This window comes from Canis lupus, chromosome 22 (genome assembly GCF_011100685.1).
Source record: "Canis lupus familiaris isolate Mischka breed German Shepherd chromosome 22, alternate assembly UU_Cfam_GSD_1.0, whole genome shotgun sequence".
In the NCBI taxonomy this organism is placed as follows: domain Eukaryota; kingdom Metazoa; phylum Chordata; class Mammalia; order Carnivora; family Canidae; genus Canis; species Canis lupus.
In genome coordinates this window covers 6,650,812-6,666,585 of record NC_049243.1, presented here as the reverse complement: position 1 = coordinate 6,666,585, position 15,774 = coordinate 6,650,812, and the positions used below count along the sequence as shown (strand labels likewise).

At 40.4% G+C, this 15,774-nt stretch overlaps 1 long non-coding RNA gene across 1 annotated transcript in view; it reads right to left on the bottom strand.

The window, feature by feature from the left end:
- Positions 1-99: 99 nt before the first annotated feature.
- LOC119865186 overlaps positions 100-15,774 on the bottom strand; it is a 29,046-nt gene continuing 13,371 nt past the window's right edge. Inside the window, exons 3-4 of the long non-coding RNA XR_005376265.1 lie at positions 12,587-12,647; positions 100-353 (exon numbers count right to left, since the gene is read on the bottom strand). This is a non-coding gene — a long non-coding RNA (uncharacterized LOC119865186). The remainder of the gene's footprint in view (positions 354-12,586; positions 12,648-15,774) is intronic.

Sequence of the window (15,774 nt, the reverse complement as noted above, 5' to 3'; positions counted from 1 at the left end):
ATGGAGCCCCACATTGGATTGTGTGCTGAATATGGAACCTGCTTAGGGTTCTCTCTCTCCCCCTCCTCTTCCCCTGACCCCCCCTCCCACTTGTGCACACACACACACACACTCTCTCTCTTAAACAATTAAAATTTCTTCATAATCCTCAAAGCTGCTAACAGGAGTGAAATGAACAGCTTCATGTTGGAAAATCCATAGGCGGTGATTTTACTGTGAACTAGAGTCACAAATGGGAGCATGTGGTCAGCGCTCAGGGGTCTTGGTAACAGATCAGGTGATTCCCAGAAGACAGTAAAGCCAGAGGGCGAGAGCAGCTGGTGATGTAGTTGGTGGATTCAGGTTGGCTGGAGCTGAAAGGCAACAGAGCAGTGGAAGTCAATGCAGAAAGCCCTGCCCAGGCCTGACAATGCCCGTGGCCGGTACTGTCCTGTTGTTACACTCGTATGTAATGATTCATGGAGTCATCCAGCCCAGCAGTCGGGGCCCAGCCCAGAAACAGCCCATGCTGTTCCCTCATAGCCCACTGGTTAGGTTTACTCTGCCAGGTTTTACCTCAAGGAAGCATATTGACTGTACAGATATCAAGCCTCGGGCCACTGAGAGATCCCAGCAATCTGGTCCAGAGATCTCTGGGAAGCTTCTGCAGTGCCAAACCGTCCCAATTGCTAAGTTTCAGTAAACAGCCCTCGGTTACCTATGGCATAAACCAGGTGCTGTCACATAAACCGTTTCACTTAATCCTGTCTCTACAATCTCTTTCCAGCCTTTCATTTTCACAGGCTCTCATTCAAGGCCTCACGATTTCTGTCTTTACTTCTGTAAAGGACTCTGACCTGATTCCCCCTCATCTACACAAAAGCCAGAAGAAACTTGCAAATGTATGAATTTGATCAAGTCATTCTGCTTCTTAAAGATGTTTTGTGTTCCCATGCTTTTGGGGTAAGGTCAGCCATTGGCTAGGCATTCAAGGCCCTCTGTGGCCACACCAGCCCACCTCATGCCCCAGGCCTCCCCATCTGTACTCACCCAGAGTGGGCATACTGCCTCACACCCTTTATGCCTTTCCATGGGAACTTCCCCTCTCTATGCCTGCCAGACAGTTCTGATTCCTCCTTTGTGATTTCTAGCATCTCCCTTTACTCCCTGAAGTCTTTCCAAACAACACCCACCACAGTCAGTCTCCCCCACCCATGGGCAGTGGAGTGACTCTACAACTTGTACCACTTTCTCCTATTGCACTCACCACACTCCCCTGTAACCCTTTGTCTCCTTCATTTTCAGGGGAGGATATATATCTTCCAGCAAGGGGGAGAGAAGTAGTTCTTGAAGGAGGGGTCTGGAAAAATCATACTCTTTTTTATTATAAAGCACAGATCTGAATACAATCCATAAATATATGCACAGTGTACCTGTGGTATTAAAATTTCATGGAGAGCAGGGAAAGATAAGGAAAAGAATGTCTAAGAAGGTTCCTTAGAGGCCAGTAATGAAAAATAGGTTGAGAAATACAGAACTGATTTGTTCATACATCTTACCCACCAACTGGACTATGAACATTTTGTGAGTCCCCAGAGTTGATAGAATGTTTTGAATAAATGTCGAACATTGAAAGCTGAGTGCAGTGTGTACTTGAATGAATTCTCCCAGTAATCCTGTGGGGTGGCATTACTGCCCCATTGGAGGAAGATAAGGAAACAGGTGCTACATGCCCCTCTCCCACCTCCACTACCAAAGTTTCAGAGTCAGTAAAGGCTAAAGTAGAAACATTTTATTTTATTTTTATTTTTTTAAAGAGTTTATTTATTTATCCATGAGAGAGAGAGAGAGGCAGAGACACAGACAGAGGGAGAAGCAGGCTCCCCACAAGGAGCCTGATGTGGGACTCAATCCTGGGACTCCAGGATCACACCCTGAGCTGAAAGCAGACACTCAACCACTGAGCCATCCAGGCATCCCTAAAGTAGAAACATTTTAAATTCAGTACTTCTAGAGTCCAAATTTAATGTTCTCTTACACTTTAGTATGATGGATGTAATTTACACAAAACCAGGACAATATATTTCCCAATTTGCCTTCAACATTCAAAAGTGCTCTGGTTGGAATAACCTAAACCAATTTGAGTGCCCAAGAACAACCTTGGAAAATCAAGCCTGGGGTGTGGCAGACTCAAGCAAAGACTCCCCAGCACTTGGAGGGGTTTTGATGTGGATAGTGGCCTTCTACCTGATTCAGGAGATTCCAAAATATAACCAGGTGTAGCCAACACCACCCATTGAGTTCATAACCCTGAGCCTTGCAGTTAATCCAATTAAATTAAATTTTTTTAAAACCCAGCCTTGAGCCTTTCCTATGTATTGAACTGAGCCACACAGGGCTACTTTGCCCTCAGGAGGTGAGGGTGGTGGAATAAGAAAAGAATACCACAGTTGTAATGCAAGATTCAACAAGATGACAGTCATGAGAGAGACTTGGACAACTCTAAGCCAGGAGATGAGCTGCAATGGGAAATAATGAGGACGGGAAGGTTATTAACAAAGATGCTTTCCTTGTTGAAAGCAAAGCAAAGCAATGTCTATAAAATGGTTTTATGAGTAAATTTGTTGAAGCAGGAGGAGCTGAGTAGTTCAACCCAGTGTTTTATTCTTTCCAAGGTCAAGATGAGGTTTGAAATTGGATTTATGGGTCTGTTTGTTCAATAAAACTCTTCACTTTCCACTCCTGAGCTTATGAGCAGTGGATAAAAATACCTATTGAATGGGAGTTCATCTGCCTAGGATGAAACCTTTTGCTTTTAAACATAAATACTTCATGCATACAGAAAAAAAAAAGCACTAATCATAAGTGCACAGTTAATGAATTTGCACAAGAAGACCAAACCCTTGTAACAACCACCCAGATAAAGAAACAGAACATTATTGCATCCTGAAACCTGTCCTGGTTATACCATAGATTAATTTTGCCTTTTTTGAACTTTAAAGAAATGGAATCATACAATATATAGTCCGTGTGTCTGATTTCTTTTGCTCAATAATATTATCTGTGAGATTCATCCAGATTGTTGCAAGTAGCAATAATTTGATCTTTCTCATTGCTGAAAGCATTTCATTGTGTGGATATATCATTTATTTACCTACTCTACTGCTGATAAATATTTGGATTGTTTCCACTTTTTGGTCATTATGTACAGAGCTACTATGAATATTTTTTCTACATGTCTTTTGATGAGTGTATGTGCTCATATACACCTAAGAGTTAGAAGGACTAGTTCATAGCATATACATATGTTCAGATTTAGTAGATTTTGCTAAAGACATTTGAAAAGTGGTTTACCAACTGTGTAACAATAGTGTACAAGAGTTCCGAATATTCCAAATCCTTTCCAATACTTGGTATTGAATGTCTTTTTTCATTTTAGCCAGTCTGGTGTCTGTTTTTGAAGTTTGTGATTTTAATTTGCATTTTCTTAATGACTAATGAAGTTAGGTATCTATTCATATGTTTACTGGCCATTTGAATTTTCTCTTTTGTAAACAACTTCTTCAAGTCTGCTGCACTTTTTTTCTGTTTAGACGTCTATCTTTTTCTTATTAATTTGTAGGAGATCTTTATATATTTTGGATACAAGTCCTTTGTCTTGTATATAATTTGCTAATATTTTCTTCCAATCTTTGACTTCATTTTTCACTCTTTTAATGGTGTCTTTTGATTAACTGAAGTTTTTTTCCTTTTTTTAAGATTTATTTATTTACTTTAGAGAGAGAGAGAGTTGGGGGGAGGGGCAAAGGGAGAAGGAGAGAAAATCTCAAGCAGACTCTGCGCTGAGCACAGAGCCCAACGCAGGGCCAATCTCATGACTCTGAGATCATGACCTGAGCCAAAACCAAGAGTTGAACATTTAACTGACTACATCACCCAGGCACACTGGAGTTTTTCTTTTTTAATACCCTGTAGTGCCAGTTTTATATTTAGTACATCATAAAATTTATAAATGCTATTAATGAAATCTTTGCCTCTCCTCTGCTCATGAAAATAATCATCTGATTTTAATACTGAGTTTTCCAATCTGTGAGCATGATCTATACCTTCATTTTTGCAGGTCTTCTTCACTTTATCTCGGTAATGTTCTATATGTTTCAGTCTACAGATTTTGCTCATTTTTTGTTAGATTTACATTCAACTTTGGGCAAACTCCAAATATCTTTCCAGTTTCAAGAGATATTTTTTTTAAAAAAGAGTCTAAAATATGTGCCTTGAATTCAGAATGCTTTAATACAATCGTGGCATGCAATTGCAGAAAGATAAAAGACAGAATATTAATTAAGTAGTAATTGTGTGATGGAGGCAACTAAAAAAGAGAGAGGCAAGCAACCAAAATGGGTTGAAATTGTTGGCAGAGATGCCTGATACAGGATGTAAAAAGGTATGAGATGGGCTTGAGACAGTGAATGGCATTTACAGGGTGGACTGAAAGGAAGTGTTTCAAGAGAAAAACTGGAATGAGCTGAAGTCCAGAAGTTAGAATGAACATAGCATGTTAAGGGACTCATAGGACACTGGTTGATGAAAGTATTTACACTCTGATTCATGAGTAGTGGGAGATAAGATGAAATACTGAGCTTAGAGGCCCTATGAACAACAGAGTGAAGATCTTCCAGTCCATTTTGATTATGGAGTTTGGCATTCTGGCCCCTGGAAGGGAGCTCAGCAAGTTTTCACCCTTGCTTGACATTAATTGGCAGCTATTTTAGAGTTTCCTGATAGGAACTCCCGTGCTTTCACCCTTGAACCAGACTTCCTATCCAAGAAGGCTTCCAATCAAGAAATGAACTATTTATTATAGAATATATAATCCAGAGACACTCTCATAGTAACCAGAGCTCGTGGCCCAACCAGAAGGCTTAGATTCAGCATCTACCACCAAATACTTTTGAGAGGGCTAAGCTGTAAAATCCAGTTGTGATGACTACTCAATGCATGCATTCTGTAGCAACAGCTGAATTTCTCAGAAGACATGCGGCTGGAAGTGGGTGTTCAAGTCATAGATCACTGGTCGGGTTTTTGATGCCCTATTTCCTTCCTAACTTAGGCAAAGTTAAAACTAGCTGACTTAGGGAAGCTCCAGAACTCATGGAAGAAGGTCCTCAGACCTCCTGGGAACTACTGGAATGAGTAAGGCGTGGAGTAGCCAGTAATGAGTTCAAATGATAAGATTCCTAAATGGGACATGAGTATGCATTTTGCCAAGATTCATTCTAATTTTGGAACCCAACTGGAAACTTCTGAACGTCATGTTCCATTTGGCTCTGACAAAATGCAGCTCTGCATTGCTTTGTGTTTATTTTATCCTTCAAGATCAGAGCATAATTTATTTGTAGTTAGATTTTTGTGTTTAGCACAAACCTCCATTTAGATAGAAAAACAAGATGATATTTTTTTCTTATATGTCCTTAGGGGAAAAAAAGATGTACAATGGAGAAAGTTTCCACTAGAAAAACATGCATGCCCAATATAGAAAATTTACGCAAACAGAAGCACCCAGAGGAGAAATATTTTATAAAGCCTAAAGTATAATGAGTCCTCAAACTTGGCACAAAATAGTAGAGATTAGATCCAGAAAATCTTCAGGACTCTCCTACATTTAGGCAGGACTGCATCTTCTCTAGCACCTCCTCCTTGTTAAAATTTCTTACCATATTTAAACAAATATTTCGAGAAGAAATATTATAACTTCCCTTGGAACTATGTTCTGTAACACTCTAACACTAGGTCTCAAACATGAAGATGCTTTCCTATAAGTACCTTTCCCCCCTCTTTAACTCATTTTTCATTTAATATCAAATGATTTTTTTTTTGGTATTATTGGTACAAATCCAAATTCCCCTATAGCTAAAGTGTACTAGGGCCTACAATAAAACAAAAATTAAGAAGAGTTGCAGATAAGGTTACATTAACCAGAACTCTTTCAGAAGCTCAATATAAAGTAAGACCCCCCAAAAAGGAGATTTATTGGCTCAGGTCGCAAGAGTCTTCTCACCACCTCCAGTTAGAAAGGTCTCAGAGAAGGATTCTAATTGATCAAACTGAATTGTGTGCCCAAGTCTGGACTAATCACTGTGGCTAGACCTGGGTCATACACCCAAAGTGGCATGTGCTCGTAGAAAGTGGATTTATTTCCAGGAGAAAGAGGAATTATAGATGATCACTTAGGGACAATCATAAACTGACAAATTTGAAAGAAGCAAAAAGAAATGTTTTCACAGTGTATCATATCTAGTACATTAGGTTTTGGAGAAAGCATTATTTCTTTAAGAAAGACAAAGGTGTTACAAAAGAGCACTGATTAGCCTTGAGACCTTGCTCTAGAATGTATACGTTTACTGTAGATGTCTTATGAGCATCGAGAAGGCAGTATAGCATAATGGCTAAGAACATTAACTTTGGATTCTAACTTACTCAAATTCAAATCCTCACAGTGCCAATGGCTAACTTTGGTATTTGGGCAAGTTACTTATCCTCCTGAATGAGTAATAGTAAAATTTACCTCTTTGGTTATTGTGAGGATTAAATGAAATAATAAAATGAAACATAAAATGCTTGGTACAGTGTCCATCACTTAGAGATCACTAAATGTTTAGTCCAGCTATTATGGTTTTCATTACAAGCATTATATATAATATGTTATAATATATACTAATATTTACATATTAAATATAATTATTATTATTAATTATTAGTTGTTAGTAATTATTACTATTAAGAGTGCCCAGGGATTTCAAGGCTAGAGAGTTCCTAGGATGGGTGATAGTGATAATGTTCCATTCTATCATCCTTCTGGAATAAAAAACATGTCTCTCTATACATCGTCTCCATTTATATCCAACTCCATCATTTGCCTAAAGTTACTTAAAATCTCTTTCTTCTACCTTCCATAATTTCTCTTTCTATCCACTGAGGCATGAAACACTAATGGATCTGGGTGGGAAAAGCAAGATGATGGTGCCCTTGATACTTGTTTTAATCTTTCCAAAAGAGACTTCACAGGTAATTGAAGTCCAAGAAATTACAGTCTTAGGAAGTGTCCATGCCATGAGCAACAAAAGATAACTCCTCAGAGAGATATCAAAACAGTTGACCAACTTCTGGAACCAATTGGCAAAGTTATGTGTAACCACACAAGATTACATTGCAGAGGAAAAGCTGTGAGGTCCTCTAGGAAAAATTGGAGTCTTCAAGACTGGACTTCTCTATCTTCTCATTAACTCTGTTATGTCTTACTTTTCATAAAACTTTCCATTGAAAACTCCAGAAAGGGAGATATCTCAAGAAAAACTAGTTCCTTTACTTCAACTGCAGCTCTCGGGGATCCTTGTTGCCTGGAGATTTAGGACCTAGAATTTTTTTAATCAAGTAAAATAGTGTGAGACAGAAAAACAGGTTACCATTTGAGCTTAACTTCCATGCTCTATTGAATGTCCATGGTAGCAATTACTCAGGACTCAGTCTCTTTTTTTTTTTTTTAAGAAAATGTTTCATAATATTTTTTTCCTTCTAATTATGAAAGGCAGATAAAATAATACCTTATATTTATATAGAACTAGCCCTTGGAAAGTGCTACAAATAATGTAATTCTTTCTCCCTCCAGAATTCCTTGTGGAAGTAACATATTTTCCTCACACCACTTTTATAGATTACATAGTCTGTCAGAATCATTGTGGGGGCCAGAACCTGGGTTTTCTTTGGATTTCAAATAAGGTATTAGGTTTCCTTTCTATTAGAAAAACAACATTTTTAGGCAAGGGAAAGAGAAGAAGAAAGAAGAAAAAAGAAGAAAGAAAGAAAGAAAGAAAGAAAGAAAGAAAGAAAGAAGGAAGGAAGGAAGAAGGAAGTAAGGGAAGGAAATAAATAACTAACAAGAAGACGAAAAAGAAAGCAATCAAGCTACAACATCCAAAACGAAAGAAAAACCCTAATAAATCCCTCCCTCCCCTCCAGAACTCCCTCAAACCATAAGAAAAAGAAAGAAAAGGCTTTTATACATAGTGCTCAAGGATTGCCATGGGAAAGAGCTCAGTTAAAACATATTGTTTTTCAACATAATCAAATAATCATTTTCCCATTTTCTTACAAACTTTTTATAGCCATAACTTGAATGGTATAGATAGTATACAAATATACTATCTATATCAGAATCATCTGCTCATAGTAATGTTCAGTATTGGACTGTGAAACTCATGTGTGTCCAAGGTCACAATATATTTCTTCCTGTGAGTGGCAGTGGTTTTTAATTTTTTTTTCTAACTGAAGTGTAATTGACATATAACATTTTATTAGTTTCAGGTGTGCAACATAATGATTTGCTATTTGTATATATTGAGAAATTATGGCCACAGTAAGTCTAGTTAACATCTTTTGCCTTACATAGTTATAAAATTTCTTTTCTTGTGATGTGAATGTTTAAGATCTCCTAATGTACATCAGTGTCTTACTACAATAAATGTTTATTTATCGTTCATGTGACAGTACAATGTGGATTCTACTCAGCAGGTGATGGCTATCCTCCATGCAGTGGTTCAGAAACTCAGGTCTCTTCCCATTTTGTGGCTTCACTATCCTCTAGGGTAGTTTTTTTCTATCAGTTCTAAGTAGAGGCCAGGAATATACAATTCACAGGAGAGATCCTGCAAAAAAGAATTTTCTGGCCCAAAATGTCAGTAGTGCCAAGGTTGAGAAATACTGCCCAAGGGACACATCTTCTGCATCCGGCCAGCTAAACAGGGAAGTGGAGAAACTGATTAAGATATAATTGCTTTGTAAATGCCTTGACCTAGAAACATTAGTCACATCATTCCCACCTAAATGCAAAAGAGGCTAAGAAATGAGTCCTAGTGGGCAGCTGCTTCCAGCAACAGCTCTTTTATTGGGGGGGAGGGGGGGGAGCAAGCATTTTTAGTGAAGAGCCAGTTAACTTGTCATAGGGGTCAATGGCAAGATTTGAATTGTGTACTTGCCTGGCTTACTCACAACACTCTTGAAGCATCAATATGAGCCAATGAAACCAGTAATATATATAAATGCAACCCTGAATTTCTCCTTGGGTTGCAATCTTCTGTCTAATGTCTTCTGTCTAACGTTTAATATATTATTAGGTGTTGCGAACAACACAGTCAAAGAGAATTTTCGGTCTTCCCACCAAAATGTTATTTTTCTCTCATCTTTCTCATTTCAGCAAATGATGACACCATGCTCCTCCCCTCTTTCTGACATCCTCTTCCAGTTGTTCAGCAGGTCTTTGCAGCTCTATCCCCAAGATACATGCCTGCGTCTATTACCATTGACTAGCTTTTCTAGCCTAACAACCAAAATAACCTTCTAATTGGCCTTTCTGTAACCTTTCTTTTCCCACTACCGCCTGTTTGTTCGTATAACCAAAGTGTCCTTTATAAACTATAAAGACTATTTCTGCGCATCTGGTGCCCGATTACTCTCTTGAGTGCCTTGGAACATGCCCCAGCAGGGATCGTGTGAGACCAATTTACTTCACTCCATTGTTCCTCTGAGGTCTGCACACCCTTCCTTCACCCTCACAGGTCCCTGAACTTGCTGTTAGCACTGGTTTGGTGGTTTCTAGATTCACAATAGTCACCTTCTTTGTACCCTTCTAGGAATGTGGCATAGTATTGTAATATGGAGAGTCAATTTGTCAACCTGGGGAAGCTAATTTGTCCAAATCCATGAAACTCACCATAGTCTACAAAACTCATCATGGTCTGGCCCCTGTCCCTCTCATCTCCTCTCCTGCCTTTCTTCACCTCTTCACTTTGCTGCAGACACACTGGCCCTCCAATGTGCCGGCTCATCTCGGTCTCAGAGCCTTCGTGTTCCCTTTCTCCTTGGAGCATCCTTGCCTGGGTGCTTGCACACCTGCCTCCTTCTCATCATTCTAGCCCCAGGTATTATCCACCAAAAGTGAAACACTCCTGAAATTGCTGTTACCACCCCTCTCCACCTCTCAAAAGCCATATCCCACCCCTATTTCAGTTTCTCCAGAACACTTATCAGCCCTGGAGCTGATACATATTATTCATTTGCTTGTATATTACTTGTCACCCCCTGCCACAGAATGGAAGCTCCTTGAGGACAAGGGCTTTGCTGGTCCTGTCCATCACTGTACCCCTAGTCCTAGAACAGGACCTGGCCTGTAGGTGTGATCGATACATAGTTAATGCATAGTCATTGAATCAGTGAGCCAACAGGAGAATAGTGGTACCCTGGAGAATAGGAAGTAGTGAATCTGAGGTCTTGTTCCAGCTCTGCCACAGATCTCAGAGGCTCACAAATAAATCTCATAGATCACAGTCCCTCCCCTGTAAACCTGTTTTCTTACCCAGGAAAAGAACTAACCACAAAGGCCTCCTAGAAACACAGACTTAGTAAGGAATTCTCTCCAGGGCCAGCAGACTGGCTGTCATTCATTGGTGGGTCACTTCAGAAACCTTTGTGTGCTTACTACCCAAAAGTGACTTCTGACCTTCTAGGCCACACACAGAATTGCCATTACTGAGGGAGTCAGAGGCCTAGTGAAGAAAATCATAATCATTATCATCCTTTCCTCTCCACATTCAACCTCTTTTATCTTTTTCTCTGGAATATCCTGGCTGCCCTCTCATATTCTCTAACAGCCAAGACTGCTCTGTACTTTTGGAAAATGTCATGATCCAAAAACCAGATCCTCTCAGCCAATACACCCCTGGAAGTTTCCTTCAGCTGGCCATGTGGCTGCTTCCTGGTTCCCACATTAGGCTGAGATGCTGCTTGGGGTACACACATGGCTAGCAGTAGCCTCACCTTTGATGTCCTCTTTCATCCCTCTGCATTGTCCTTTTCAGACTGAGTTCCTCATTCCTTCAATTAACAGCTATTTACTGAGCACTGAACTGGGCTTTAAAATGGATACAAGCTGAGGCACAATTACTGTGAATAAAACTTAAGCTCTAAGACCGATTTGCAAAAGTGAAACATTTTCACTGAAATCAGTTAAAACTATCCTTCTGCTCTGACTTCCCCTTCACCACACTAACCCCTGCGCAAGTTGCCACAGCATTTTTGGGATTCTGCTGAAGGGAAGGTGAGTTGGAGATACATTTGGTTTGCATTTAATGGGATACATTTATATGGTTCAAAGTCATGTTTGTATATAATAGTTATGTTATTGCTATACAAGTCAGCATAAAATTGCTTCTAGAAATACTCTGAGAACCCACTGCACCAACTCATCTAGTGTCATGATATGAAGACACACAGCCAGGTGCCATACCACAATAAAATGCATTATGCAGAATCCAGACCTGCAAATGGATGGGAAATGGAGGATCGCCCAGATTTGAGGTTACAAAAGTAGAAGCTCGTCTGTGGGAATTCCTCTAGTCATCACACGTATAAAATCGCAAATACAGATTTCAGTTCTCATGGACATGTAGTAAAAAAGGAAGTTCTCTCTGTGTCCGTAGGGCACAAACTCTTGAGGAGTAGTACTTTAAATAGCAAATATATCCTTGTGAGAATTGTTCATGCATCCCAACTATTTAATTTAAAATTTTAAAAAAACTGGTGTTGATCAACCATGTCAGAGGAAAGACTATCCTTCTATTGTTTTTTCCTATAAAATTATTGTCATATAAAGAGGCTATCAAAGAATATGTAGCCAAAAAGGTATGGGGAAAACAGTATTGTAGAGGTATGTCAGGCAATTAGTTAATAGAAATGGTATGCTATGGGGGATGGAGGAGTGGGGTGTGATGTTTGTAGGGTTTGTCAGCATTTAAATTTTTAAAATTTATTTCTATTTCTATCCTTAATCTGAATAAATATTTAATGTTCATAAATGCTCCCACAGTTGTTAAGCTAACTGGGTCGTCTCCTGGATACAGGTTCTAATGATATGCCTGTGGTTATTAAGGAGCTTCCAACAGATATTGAGTGAGTCCCAGATAGGAAAAAAGGTGAAGAAATTATCAGAATGCATTTGACAGTCCCTCTATCTACCAATCCATCATTCCCCTTATCTCCCCTAAAAGTAATCCCCAACAAATTAGACTCTTAACAACCATGCTCTTGAGGGAAATGGAAGGCGCTAAATTGTGGCATGTGTTATAGGTCAAATTCAGCAACACTTCTCTGTCCCTTTGGCCATCACCATCAGAGGAAAGTCAGCAAGTGTGACAGGGCTAAGCATTGTTTTAGACTCAGGTGTCCTAAGACAGGCCCTACAAAGGGACCTTCTGATCTTACTGGGTCAGTCACCCTGAGGGCTGAGGACAGCAAGTTTGTCACTGGAAGACCCTGAATGCAGTAGCAGTGTGGTGTCAATGAATGTTCTCTCTAGAAGCCTGCGTATTTTCTTCCTTCTGTGTGTAGACCACAATGATTAGTCAACTGATTTCCAATCAGTCAGTGAATGTTTGACTTGAGTGAGCCACTTACAGCAGATTTGGAACAACAAATTGGGTATGATGCTGCCCATCCCCTACCCTTCAACCCGTCACAGAGTTGTTTGCAAAAGATCCGTCAAATGGAGCCAGCTTACCAATTGACTGGCGACTGTGGTTACCATTTCATAAGAGAAAACGAAGCGCATCATGGTTTTCCTACAAAAATTAACCAGAAATGTAAAGGGATTAGACTCAGAACAGTATGTGAAGCAGCCAACAATTAATCATTTACTACAGGGTGGGTGACCTTTTCATTGAAGGTAACCCGTATAATTAAACAGCCTCTTGCTGAGTGGGTGTTGAAACTGAAATTCTCTAGGCCTGACTCAAGGCTTTTCCACCTGGTTCCTGGCTCCTTTGGAATTGGTTGGGAGGCAGGTTGCCTCTCATAACAAATTCTGGGAAATCCCCGCCTCAGGCCTGCCTTGGAAAACACTGGCAGTGTTTTCCTTTGTCATTTAAAGTTTGTTTGTGTGCTGGGCAAGGAAAAGCCTGCAAGCAGGTACTTGAACTGGGTGGAATGAAAGCCTAGGGATCAAATAGCGCCCTAGACCCATTGCCAAGGCCAAGGGAGGGACAGAGGTCTAATCACAGAAAGTGGCTGCAGCTGCACTCCAAAGCTGTCATTACTGTCTTGCTGTAACCCCTGAAAGCTTGTTTATTTCCTGTTTCAAACTTCCGGAAGGGTACCACGCAGGACAGTTATGAAGGGCAGTAACATCACAGCCTTTTGTCTTTCATTTGGGTGGTACCATCTTCAACATTAGTAAGTCCAAATCCAGTTTGGCGTGGCAGGCTCCTTTTGATCTGTAGACATCTTCTGATCCCTGCCCCAGGGACCCCTTGCCCCCACATCTCCCCACTCCTAGGCTTCCTCTGTGAAAGGAGAGATTTAGAGATGATCAAGCTGATGACACTTAATTCAGATTCAATGTTTCTCTTAAGTCTGAAATCCTCTGAATCTGATGGGAGAGGAGAAGGAAGTGAAACTGGATAGTCTAAATAATTTGTAGTTAAAGCCGAGATTTATGAGGGGAATTACTCCCCAGAGCTTGATTTTGCATGTTGTTGGACCTGGGAGCCAGATTCTCCCCTCTGTCTGCCCACATGTGTCTCTCATGGCTCTGTGGCATGACCCTTCCATGGTGGGAGAAAGCTACAAGTGTTCCACAAGCAGGGAGTCTTGGCCCTGAAAGCCCCAGGAGAGTGGCTTGTTGGTGTGTTTGGTAATTAGCATGTGGCTCTTCAAGATGAAAAAGAAAGACTTTGTGGTGACAGGGGAGGAAGCAAAAGGAAGGAAAGAAAGAACCACAGACTGTGAGAAACACTCCCAGGGAGACCAGGCCTGGGGGAATGCAGGATGCAACTTAGACCTTAGAGTTTTGTTTGGCCCCCCACTTTGCCAAAGAGGTAGGCATTAGAGTGGGATCATTTTGGAGCCACAGGTTAGAACCGGTTCTACTTAGGTCAGGCCCTGCTAAAATTCATTTTGAGAAGTTTGAAGACTGGAGAAGAAAACTGAAATTCTAGCATTCTTTAACACACACACACACACACACACACTGCTTTATGAAGATAGAGGGCAAAGTGAATTAATATAACACACTTAAAACAGTACCTAACACATAGTAGATGCTATAGAAGCACTATTGTATTTCCTGCTTTAACTGTGAACTGTTAGTAGTAGTAGTAGTAGTAGTAGTAGTAGTAGTAGTAGTACTGTATTTTGACATTGCTTTCAAATAACTGATTTTGAACATAAAAATGTAGATAGGACATCCCAGCCATATTTTTGCTTTTCTCAGTAACTGCATATGCGTAGACAAAGCAGTGAGCTAAAGGAGATGGTGTACCTGGCTTAGAGCCCAGGGGCAGCTACAGGAAGGCAGAGTAGTGGGAGGCATGCTGAAGATAGGAATAAGCCTGGTGAACTGCTTGTGTATGAGTGCGGCAGTGTGCCTGACTCCCCAGTGTAAGGGAAGAGCCGGAGAGACAGAGGCCAATGTCTGAACCCTCACCTGTGAAGTATGTAGCTGTGAAAATTACTGAGTATGTCTGAGCCACCAATTCCTCTTTTACAAATGGGTATGATTAAACCACCTCCCAAGGGAGGCACAGAAGACTAAGTGACTAAGTGGGGTTCAGCTGGCTTCTGCCTCTCAGCATTGAGAGGGTTTTATTATCTGGAGTTTGTGATAGAGCAAAAGAAATTAGGAAAGAGAGGCAAAATCCACCTGTGGAATGCCATCTAACCAATCTACTCAACAGTTAACTTGAGCATAAATGAGCACATACAATCAGTTAGGATTCAAATCCACACCTAGCCCAGAGTAAGAGGTCCTGGTGGGCTTTTTGGTCCTCTCTCTGTAAGGGATTTCGGGGCTTCACCCAGGTGGGCCTAATCTGAAAGAAGGACCTGACCTGGTCCTTTCCCCACCCAGATCCTTTTAGGACCTTCCTCCATGTGTATTGGTTGGCTAGTTGTGGTCCCTGGTCTTCCTCCATGTGCCCCACAAGTATCCAGCCCATGTTGGTCTCCCTGGAACCATCTCTTCCAACCCAGACAAGTTTCCAATTATAGCCAATTCTTACTGCTTTTAGTTCAGGATTTAAGAATCATCACCTTTATCTTTATAACCATTGCTGGTCCCAAACTCATTCTTTCTCAGTAAAATGGGAATAATCTCATAGGTTTGTTTTTATTCAGTTAGCACAATGCTTGCCACCTGTATGTAAAATTATTTTTAATGTTATTCACAATCATTGCCATCATCGTCTTCATAATTCAGTCATGCTACTCTTTAAACTGGCTTCCAGAGATGCCCTTCAAAATCACCTCTAGCAGTTTCTCTTTACATCAGAAGTTGATTTTATGAATCACCCCAATGTTTGGCAAGGAGAAGACAACTTTCAAGTGGAGGGTTACCGAACAAAGCAAAACGAAACAAAAGAATGAATTCCTGAATGATGCAAAAGTCATTTACTTTACGACTATTTCCTCTGTTCCACTTGAAACCTACTCAAGTGTAGTTTCGTTGTTGAATTATTTAATGCCAGTCGGGTAAGAGCCTTTAGGGAGTTAACTTACATCCCAGGGGCCAGCCTGGCATATTTATCTTCAATTCCTGGTGGAACTAACATAATCTATTTTAACATGTTACCATTCTACTCTTCTTTAGAGCACCTAAATGCTAAGTTCAGGCAGCACATAGAGGCCCAGATTCCGTTCACCCAAGGAAGTGGAAACAGGTAGAAAGCAACAGTCCTCCTGTGGATTGGGGAT